The sequence below is a fragment of the Crinia signifera genome, chromosome 5 (genome assembly GCF_055691185.1).
Source record: "Crinia signifera chromosome 5, ASM5569118v1, whole genome shotgun sequence".
NCBI lineage: Eukaryota > Metazoa > Chordata > Amphibia > Anura > Myobatrachidae > Crinia > Crinia signifera.
The window spans coordinates 236,044,520-236,054,910 of NC_139221.1; positions in this window are offsets into that span (position 1 = coordinate 236,044,520).

Below are 10,391 nucleotides of genomic sequence, written 5' to 3' on the forward strand. Positions count from 1 at the left end.
CCACTATTTCAAGCTTCTGTGGACCCCTCGCCTATTATCATAGAGTTGGACAAATAGGGATACAAAATCTGCCTGGACCCTGCCCCATTAGCTGGATATTAGACATGACTTCCACGTGGTATAATCCTTTCCCCAATCAATCTTTTGGAGGTGCAGTATACAAGCAGAAGAGTTATAGCTTATCTGTGAAATTGTGGTACATTTTTAATTGTGTATTATCCTTATGCATGCAATTATATTAATCATTGTGTTTTTTTAGTATTAAAGCTTTTGTTATACCTAGCCAGGTCATTGTTTTCATACCTCATTATAGCACCAATGCTGTTCTTTATTCCTCATCTGTCTTTTGTGTGTCTGTCTCGGCTTATCTCCCTTTCTTCTGGGTGGACCGTGGACCTTGCAACCTGGTGCAAGTTCGAGTTTTTACACCTAGGTGCGCAAGTGACAATAGGCGCCACTTCAGGCTCTAAGGCAGGGGTTCCCAATCTTTTTCTAATCACGGCACCCTAGAGTATCAGAATTTTTCCAAGGCACCCCTAGGCCCCAAAAAATATATATCAAATTAAGTAGATTGTGTTTATATGTGCTTCTTAGGTTAAATTGTGTGGTAAAGGGCAGGATTTGGTTCTGATTGTACACATCTTATGATTGGCAGCCACCAGCACTGGTTTTGTCCAGAAATAATTGATCATAAATAATTTGAATTGGTCCAGGATGACCAACCTGAGGCACCCCTGCAAGTGTCCCGAGGCACCCCAGGGAGCCTAGACGCACAGTTTGGGAACCACTGCTCTAAGGCCAAGAGTGCTGAGGATGATTTTCACTTAAGCTCCTTTTGAAGACACTTCGCAGGATGGAGGGTGGATCGGTCGATGTGTAGGAAGGACAGTACTCATCTCCTCTCCATCCTTCTAGTTCATCGAGTCTGGGTACAAGAGAGTTACCAGGACCATGGATCATCACAGCCTGAAGGTGAGAGGGTGTGCCACCAAGTAAGTGGTCAAGCTAAACCTGCAGGGCAGCAGGCACCACACCGCACTGCCCCCTCACATTACCTACATAATACATGTTATTAAGTGATCTGTGAATGGGAAGCAGCTCATCTTTTCCTGTGTGAGACATATGAGTCATGATTTTTTTTACTAAAGAGGATGTTGCTACAAGCTGAGCTGCATATATGTATTTGCCTTGAAGCTGTCTGATTAGGTTGTGAATAATTTTTAACCTTATCAAGAAAGAGAAAACATTTGAATAATGTGGTCAAAAGAGATCAGGTTTAGTTTGTGATTATTTGATGTTATTTGCAGTGTGATCCTAGAATTAGGTCATGCTCTAGCCAGCAGCATTTCTGCCTCAATAACCAACTTAGAGGACAGACTCACATGCTCACTTAGTTTGACTTTTATCTTTGTAAATATGCTAAAGGCACAGAGTGCACACATAGCAATTTTGGCATCAATGTTTTGAGGGACCATTTAAAAAAAATCCTGGAGGTGGTGTCTAGTGGAGCATAATAAGCCATTCTGTTTGGGTATACTTCTTTTAAGTCATAAGGACATAATAAGCCTCATGTTTTCCTGCTGGCAAATATTGGACAGTAAGTTTTGTTGAGCAGTTTGTCACCATGCAGTCTTCCCCATTTGCACTGTGCTATGAAATATTTCTGGTGATAATATGCAGGATATTGCATGGCTATCGGTTAGTTTATGGCATTTAGTTAGTTGTCATTGTCATTTGATTCAGAGGTGGTGAATACAGCAGCAGAATAAACGGTAAATAACCGTATGAGTCACAAACAGGCTGCTGTGAAGTGCAATTCTTAAATAGGATAAGCACTACATGCAAATACCAAGGTTCAATCTAATGATCTCTGATATTTATGTGATCAAATATATCGAAAATAAAACCAAGAAATAATATAACTGAACACTTAAGAAATTGGATGAATTGGACAGTGTGTGTGCACCACTAGCACTCCACTGAAAAATTGAGCTGTACAAGCAGGAAGGAGTATGTGGAATTAATCCAATATCCAATTCACTAATAGAAAATCTAGGAAAATTGGTTAGTGTGTATTACCAACATAATCCAAGCACAATATATTTGCACCGTGAAATCAGTGCTTTCTGTCCACCTACCATTTAAATAGAATCTCAGTGTATTACAAGCCGTAAGGCATATAAGCCTATAACAGAATATTAAATTAATAGCCAGTGAAAAAACACACTGAGTTTGAGCAATCTTGAGACAGTAACACACATAAAAATAGAACGAGCCTCTACATTACGATCTCTTTTTTAAATCACTATTTCTAATCTTTATTCACTTCTACGTATTTGTTCTAATTGGGAAGCAGTAAATAGGATACTACTTCTCTTTTAAAGTATATCCAATAAAAGCTAAATTTTAAAGTGTATATTATCAGTTGGACGCCTTATACAAGTTATCTGCAGTGTGCACCCACCCAATCTCTACTGTTCCCTTCCCATTTTCTGTATATCTAATATTTAGAGAAGGGTAGCACCACTCCTCTTTTTGAATAAACAAGTGAAATTAATTGAAAAACAATAAGAGAACGCAGATATAGCCTATAAAAGGCGAACAATAGGATATCAGTGCGGAACTTATCCCCTCTTCCCTTTTCCTTCACAGTTATAATCATTCTACCTTGTTGGAACAAAAAAACCAAGTGCTGAGGATGTCTAGAAACCAGTTGCTCACCCCCCGAACCAGAGACCCCGCTTTGGTCTTACCATGGTCTAGTTCATTTACTACAGCAAGTGCAATTATTGGTCATGCATCTAATGCACTCTGGCCAATAATTAAAACAGACCGTGACTTGCCAGGATTAAATAAACTTAGGCCGCTGGCAGCATTCAGGAGAGGTCCTAACATTAGGGATCGCCTTGTTAGGGCCGACATATCTGGAAGAGGCATCCCCAAACCTCCAAACACCTATACTAAACGTCCTGGCTGCTACAGCTGCCTGTCCTGTGAAACATGTAAACATCTGGTGGTGTGCAAACAGTTCAAGCACCCTCACTCATCTAAAGTTTTTGATATCAGACAAGTCTTAACCTGTAAAATGTCTCATGTGGTGTACGCAATAGTATGCCCTTGTGGTCTCCACTACATCGGGCAGACCACCCGTACTTTCAGAGAGAGAATGGCGGCACACCGGTCGGCCATAAATCAGTCCCTTATGGGGAAGGATGTGGATCAGCCGGTGGCCCGCCATTTTAAAAGATTAGGTCATCCGATCTCAACGCTGAAATATTTCATGTTTGATCATATTGGTGAATCCCTGCGTGGGGGCAACAGAGCCAAGAAATTGCTCATCAGGGAATCTGAATGGATCTTCCGGCTGGGGACCATTCACCCTGATGGTTTGAATGAAAAGATTAATTGGAACAGCCTTTCTTAATTAATAGTGATAGGCCTTTAGTTTTCCCATTAATCTGTGTTTCTCCTAAATTTAATTAGTGTGCTCTTTAGTCAGCATGTGGTATATGTATATGGTGTTTCATGTACTGCTTTTTGTATATTTATGTATTTATATTGTGTTGTATTTTCTCTTATAGATTCCACCCACTGGTCAAATGGCCCAGCATGCTATCGAGAGTTATGGTTGTCATGTGACGGAGGTTTCCTGCATTTGGATGCATGACCTGAGGCTGTGTTCCTGGTAGGACCTTCCTAACTTTTGGCTATCCATCATCCCTCCAGGCGGCTGGAGCTGGATCAGTATGGTATGTGGTTTCTTTTTATTATATTGTGCCAGTCCTGGGTGCCCGTTTAGTACAGGCGCATTGCGTTCAAGCCCTGTGAGGTGCGTGGAACGCACGATTTCCGGGTTGTTGAGACGCAGGCCGGAGGTTGCTGGGTGACTGACTAGCGACGTCACTCCACGGATGTGGTGTGCAATTCAGGCCCCGTGAGGTGCCTGGAACGCTCAGCTTCCGGGTGAATGAGACGCACGCCGGAGGTTGCCTGGTGACTGATCGGCAACGTCACTCCCCGGATGTGGTGCGCAGTTCACTTCCGGGAGCGGGATGCGTGCAGCCGGCGTCTGAGCGGAACACCTGGGACCTGGTAAGTATAAAATGTGTCTTGGTTGTAATGTTCTTTGCTGTAGGTGTGGGGCTGAAGACGGGATTAAACCCCCGAAACGTTCCCCTATCATCCATTACAAATTTTATTGCATCAAAAAACGTCTCCTGAGTGCCGTTATTTCCCTGCGGGGATTGGACCAGTATCTCTTTCACTTTTCTGGCACCTGGGGCAAGTTGATTTTGAATATAGAGTGCCGGCTGCATTGGAATATATGTGTTGGTGTTGGGTCTCCTGTTGGATCCTCAATACAGGTTTGCATGGCACCGTGACTTTGGACTGATATTGTACCTTTGTTGTTACATTTGAACTAGGAATATCTCAGCCATCTACACAGCTATACTTTTTTTTCTGCTGCTGTTATCTTTTACACGTCTGGAACTGAATATGGACAGCATCAATGCTTCCCCACCCGGGGATATGACAGGATGCAATGTGTTTGCAGTCCCACCGTGTGATTCCTTTACATTTACTGCAGCTGAAATTGAGAACATTCTATTTGATCCTGGAGAAACACCTCAAGGCCCTGATGTGACTATTGAGGATGTATATCATCAGCTGTACCGCCTACGACGTCGTGAGACTGACTACTTGCTCCATGGGACTTCGCTATCCGAATATTTCCGCGCTAGACGCATCCCTCGTGGGTTCAGAGTGCGGAATACGCCCACGATTGGCCGTCATAATCCGGACTTCGTGAGGCGCTGGATAGGCATACTCAATCACTGTGCCCTGGACCTTATGGTCCTAGTAATAGAGGAGGCAGGACGTGAGTTACAAATGACCCGGAGCAAGATTAAAGATTTGTCCACGAAACATAATGTTATTATTAATAATTCCTCTAATGCTGCCTGGCTGGAGAAATTGGAAGCCCAATGCCTTGCTTACAACAATGAGCTAATTAAATTCAAACGTAACAAGAGGGCAACAGTAGACACTGATTATGAAGAAAATCGGGTTTATAGCTGGTTATCTGGAATGAGTCAACGCCAGGATGGCCCAGATAAAAGACGGCGCCCGTGGCAGGGAAGAAATGGTAAAAGTCGTAGTCAACGTGAAGCACGTGCCGCCAATAACGACAGTGACTTCATGATTTCTGATTCCGACGATACCTCCAATGCATATGAGGCCCCTTTAGGCGTGGACCCTACTTCCGAAGCCCCTCCTATCAGCAAAAACCGCCCACCCGTAGGGGCGGCCAGCATAAGAGAGATAAGAAGAAATCCATCTCGTCTCAAAGGCAAGAAACAGCTGTGATTAATCTATCTGAACGTAGTCTCACACATTGTGAGCTACAAGTCCTCAATAAGGGCCTATCATACGTCCCCACCAATCTACATGACCCCTTCACATGGAAACGAGACCATCATCAACTATTGCGCAAACTCCGCCTTAAAGAACATTTTCAATCTACTCCCTCGACACCTTCGACTGATCCAGTGCACCAATTTTTGTCCAGAACGTCCCAATCCAGATTTGATCCTGTTTCCAGCAATCCATCAATTCGCTCTTTTGGTAGATTGTTGGATGAATCTATCACTAAGTTTTCTGGAGCTCATGCTAAGATGAAAACCAATTTATCCAGAGAGGAAACAAAGGCTCTTAGCGCTCTCAGCAAATATGAAGACATAGTGATTAGGCCCGCCGATAAGGGCGGAGCCATTGTGGTGCAGGACATTACCAAATATCGTCAGGAACTGTACAAACAATTGGCTGACAATGAAGTCTACAGTAAATTACCCGGTAATCCAACGGTTAAGTACCAACGAGAATTACAGGGGATTTTGACTACAGCGGTACAGAATGGGACTATTTCTGCTAAACTTAGCAAAGCTATTTATAAAGAGTTTCCTGTGGTTCCGGTTTTGTACTCGTTGCCAAAAGTACATAAGGACCCTATATCACCCCCAGGCAGGCCGATTATATCGGCTTGCGATTCATTGTACCAGGTTGTTGCTCAATTACTAGACCACCTTCTACAGCCTCTTCTGCGGTTAAAGTCATCTTTCCTGAAGGACACCACTAGCTTTCTTCAGATGCTTCAACAAATTGAGGTTGTGCCTGACGGCACCATTATGGTGTGCCTGGATGTGTGCAGCCTCTACACCTCCATCCCTCATGATGGGGGGGTGGAGGCTGTTCACAGATTCATCGCACAATACCTCGACCCAGAAGTTTTCAACCATGAGCTGTTTATTAATTTGTTAACTTTAACGTTACAACGTAACTATTTTTTGTTTGATGGGTTGTATTACTTGCAAAAAAGAGGGTGTGCCATGGGGTCTCCTGTGGCCCCCTCTTTTGCGAACATTTTCATGTTCTTTGAGGAAGAAGAGAAATTTTTGAATAACCCCATCGTGAGCAATCACTTGTTAAGATTCACCCGCTATATTGATGACATATTCATCTTATGGACGGGTGGACCTGATCTTTTGCTTGAAATGCTGGAGTTGATTAATATAGGTACCTCTACCATCAAGTACACAGCAACATGGAGTACCACAGAGGCACACTTTTTAGATGTAGCAGTATCCATTGTGGATAACAAAATCTGTACCGATGTCTTTTTTAAAGACGTGGATAGAAATACTTTCCTAATGTCATCCAGTCACCACCCACCAGCTTTGAAACGTGGTCTTCCACGGTCTCAAATGATGCGGGTGGTGAGAATCATTAGTAATCCTTCTGAGGTTGAAGTACGTCTTGATACCCTAATCTCTAAATTTGTCTCCAGGGGTTATAATCATTCTACCTTGTTGGAACAAAAAAACCAAGTGCTGAGGATGTCTAGAAACCAGTTGCTCACCCCCCGAACCAGAGACCCCGCTTTGGTCTTACCATGGTCTAGTTAATTTACTACAGCAAGTGCAATTATTGGTCATGCATCTAATGCACTCTGGCCAATAATTAAAACAGACCGTGACTTGCCAGGATTAAATAAACTTAGGCCGCTGGCAGCATTCAGGAGAGGTCCTAACATTAGGGATCGCCTTGTTAGGGCCGACATATCTGGAAGAGGCATCCCCAAACCTCCAAACACCTATACTAAACGTCCTGGCTGCTACAGCTGCCTGTCATGTGAAACATGTAAACATCTGGTGGTGTGCAAACAGTTCAAGCACCCTCACTCATCTAAAGTTTTTGATATCAGACAAGTCTTAACCTGTAAAATGTCTCATGTGGTGTACGCAATAGTATGCCCTTGTGGTCTCCACTACATCGGGCAGACCACCCGTACTTTCAGAGAGAGAATGGCGGCACACCGGTCGGCCATAAATCAGTCCCTTATGGGGAAGGATGTGGATCAGCCGGTGGCCCGCCATTTTAAAAGATTAGGTCATCCGATCTCAACGCTGAAATATTTCATGTTTGATCATATTGGTGAATCCCTGCGTGGGGGCAACAGAGCCAAGAAATTGCTCATCAGGGAATCTGAATGGATCTTCCGGCTGGGGACCATTCACCTTGATGGTTTGAATGAAAAGATTAATTGGAACAGCCTTTCTTAATTAATAGTGATAGGCCTTTAGTTTTCCCATTAATCTGTGTTTCTCCTAAATTTAATTAGTGTGCTCTTTAGTCAGCATGTGGTATATGTATATGGTGTTTCATGTACTGCTTTTTGTATATTTATGTATTTATATTGTGTTGTATTTTCTCTTATAGATTCCACCCACTGGTCAAATGGCCCAGCATGCTATCGAGAGTTATGGTTGTCATGTGACGGAGGTTTCCTGCATTTGGATGCATGACCTGAGGCTGTGTTCCTGGTAGGACCTTCCTAACTTTTGGCTATCCATCATCCCTCCAGGCGGCTGGAGCTGGATCAGTATGGTATGTGGTTTCTTTTTATTATATTGTGCCAGTCCTGGGTGCCCGTTTAGTACAGGCGCATTGCGTTCAAGCCCTGTGAGGTGCGTGGAACGCACGATTTCCGGGTTGTTGAGACGCAGGCCGTAGGTTGCTGGGTGACTGACTAGCGACGTCACTCCACGGATGTGGTGTGCAATTCAGGCCCCGTGAGGTGCCTGGAACGCTCAGCTTCCGGGTGAATGAGACGCACGCCAGAGGTTGCCTGGTGACTGATCGGCAACGTCACTCCCCGGATGTGGTGCGCAGTTCACTTCCGGGAGCGGGATGCGTGCAGCCGGCGTCTGAGCGGAACACCTGGGACCTGGTAAGTATAAAATGTGTCTTGGTTGTAATGTTCTTTGCTGTAGGTGTGGGGCTGAAGACGGGATTAAACCCCCGAAACGTTCCCCTATCATCCATTACAAATTTTATTGCATCAAAAAACGTCTCCTGAGTGCCGTTATTTCCCTGCGGGGATTGGACCAGTATCTCTTTCACTTTTCTGGCACCTGGGGCAAGTTGATTTTGAATATAGAGTGCCGGCTGCATTGGAATATATATATATATATATATATATACATGAGTATGGGTTCTACCTCCAGTGGTGGATTCAGGGGGGGGGGGGGGGGCTCCAAGCACATATTCCCTCTTAAAAAGGCACCGGCAGATCATAGAGACAGCATCTCCATCCTGACAGAGGAGCCGGAGCTGGGAGAAGGATGCAGCTTGCAAGCTTTGCTGTAAGAAAACAAGGGAAAACAATGGAAGGAGAGATAGAGAAGAGGGGTCGTGGCCAAGGATTGAGAGTGGGCACAATAACCAAAAAACACAGGTAGGAGACAGAAGAGATGGGGATTATAACAAAAAACCCCAGTAAAGGTAAGAACTATAATTTAAAAAAAGAAGGGCACTCAAAAGAAAAAAGGACAATATAGCAATAAAAAAAAATAAAGAAGGGAGCACTGTAACTAAAACCCCAACAGAATTTGCCCTATAGCAAAATCTTGATTGTAATTTTCTTCTAAGATCAAATCAATATTATAATGATCAGTTGTCACAGGGCCCCTAAAAGGTGCGTACTCTACCTATTTGGTAATCTACACTGTTCATAATGCCAAACTAGGCAAAGCACAGGACAGAGGAGACCGATGTGTGTCTTCTCTGCTCCCTTTGTAAGCAGTAGTTCACACCTAGTGCTGCTGTGCCCCAAAGAACTGGTTTCATGCTGAGTAAAGAATGGTAGCAAAGGTGGCACCTGCAGAGGTATGCTGAGGGTATGACATCAGAGAGGTGAAGCTTGATACATCTGGCCTATAAACACATATCGCATAGGAATCAACACCAACTCAACCAGCTCCGATACCATAGTGCGTAGGATTTCAGTCTTTTCACCAGGTGGTAATTCTACAGACCCTCTTCTGTGTGTGAGAAGTAATGAGGAACAACTTCACAAAACAATAAAACATAATAAAAATATCAAAAAAATTAAAAAGAGAAAATATAAACAGCTGCCTGAGAGAAGAAACCATTCAGCGTTAAATAATTGAAAAAAAATAATAAACACTAGGATGGAAAATGTTCATACCCAGTGGGAGAGTGAAGATTGCCTCCAGGGCTATGGAGGTGTTTATGTGAAGATCAAGCGCCACACAAAGTGTTTCAGAGTTCTAATCCTGATGCAGGTAAAATTAGAGACAATTATAGCAGTATATGTTCACTGACTGAGTGGGTGTTAGGTGATGAGAAATAAAGGTGCTATGTAGGATGCGTGAAACAAAGCGCAATCTGTTTTCTGAGTTCCTCCTGTCAAACCGATATGCATACAATTAATGGTATTCACAAAAGTTGCAATACAATCAAATACGGTACAGTATATTATCAATTTGGCAGGAAATGCAGATGTTATAGGCCCTGCGACTGTAGCAAAGCTCCATGTGTATATGAATTTTTGTTTTATTTTGGAGATCTTTTCACTGGCAGCAGCAATGCACATATATACTTTATGTACAGTATGAGCCAGTTGTACTAAGCTTAAAAAATTATAAAATGGAGAGTGATAAACCACCAACCAATCAGCACCTAACTTCCATGTCACAGGCTGTGTTTAAAAAATGGCAGGTAGGTACTGATTGGTTGGTGGATTATCACTCTCCATTTTATCACTTTTCTAGGCTTAGTACATCTGGCCCAATGTAAGCATAACTGTGAGATCACAACTAGTTGCTTACAACAGTAGAAGAAAGAGAGAACGAATTTAAGCATCATGCATATTGGGTTGTATGGTCTGCTTGCAAAATAATGCTTTGGGACCCAAAAAAGAATTGCCCAATCAATTGTGTCATGAACCCTTCGTGTGCAGTTGCACAATAAGTCATATAATATGGCAAAATGCACACAGTTATATTTATTCTAATATAATAGCAGGTAAT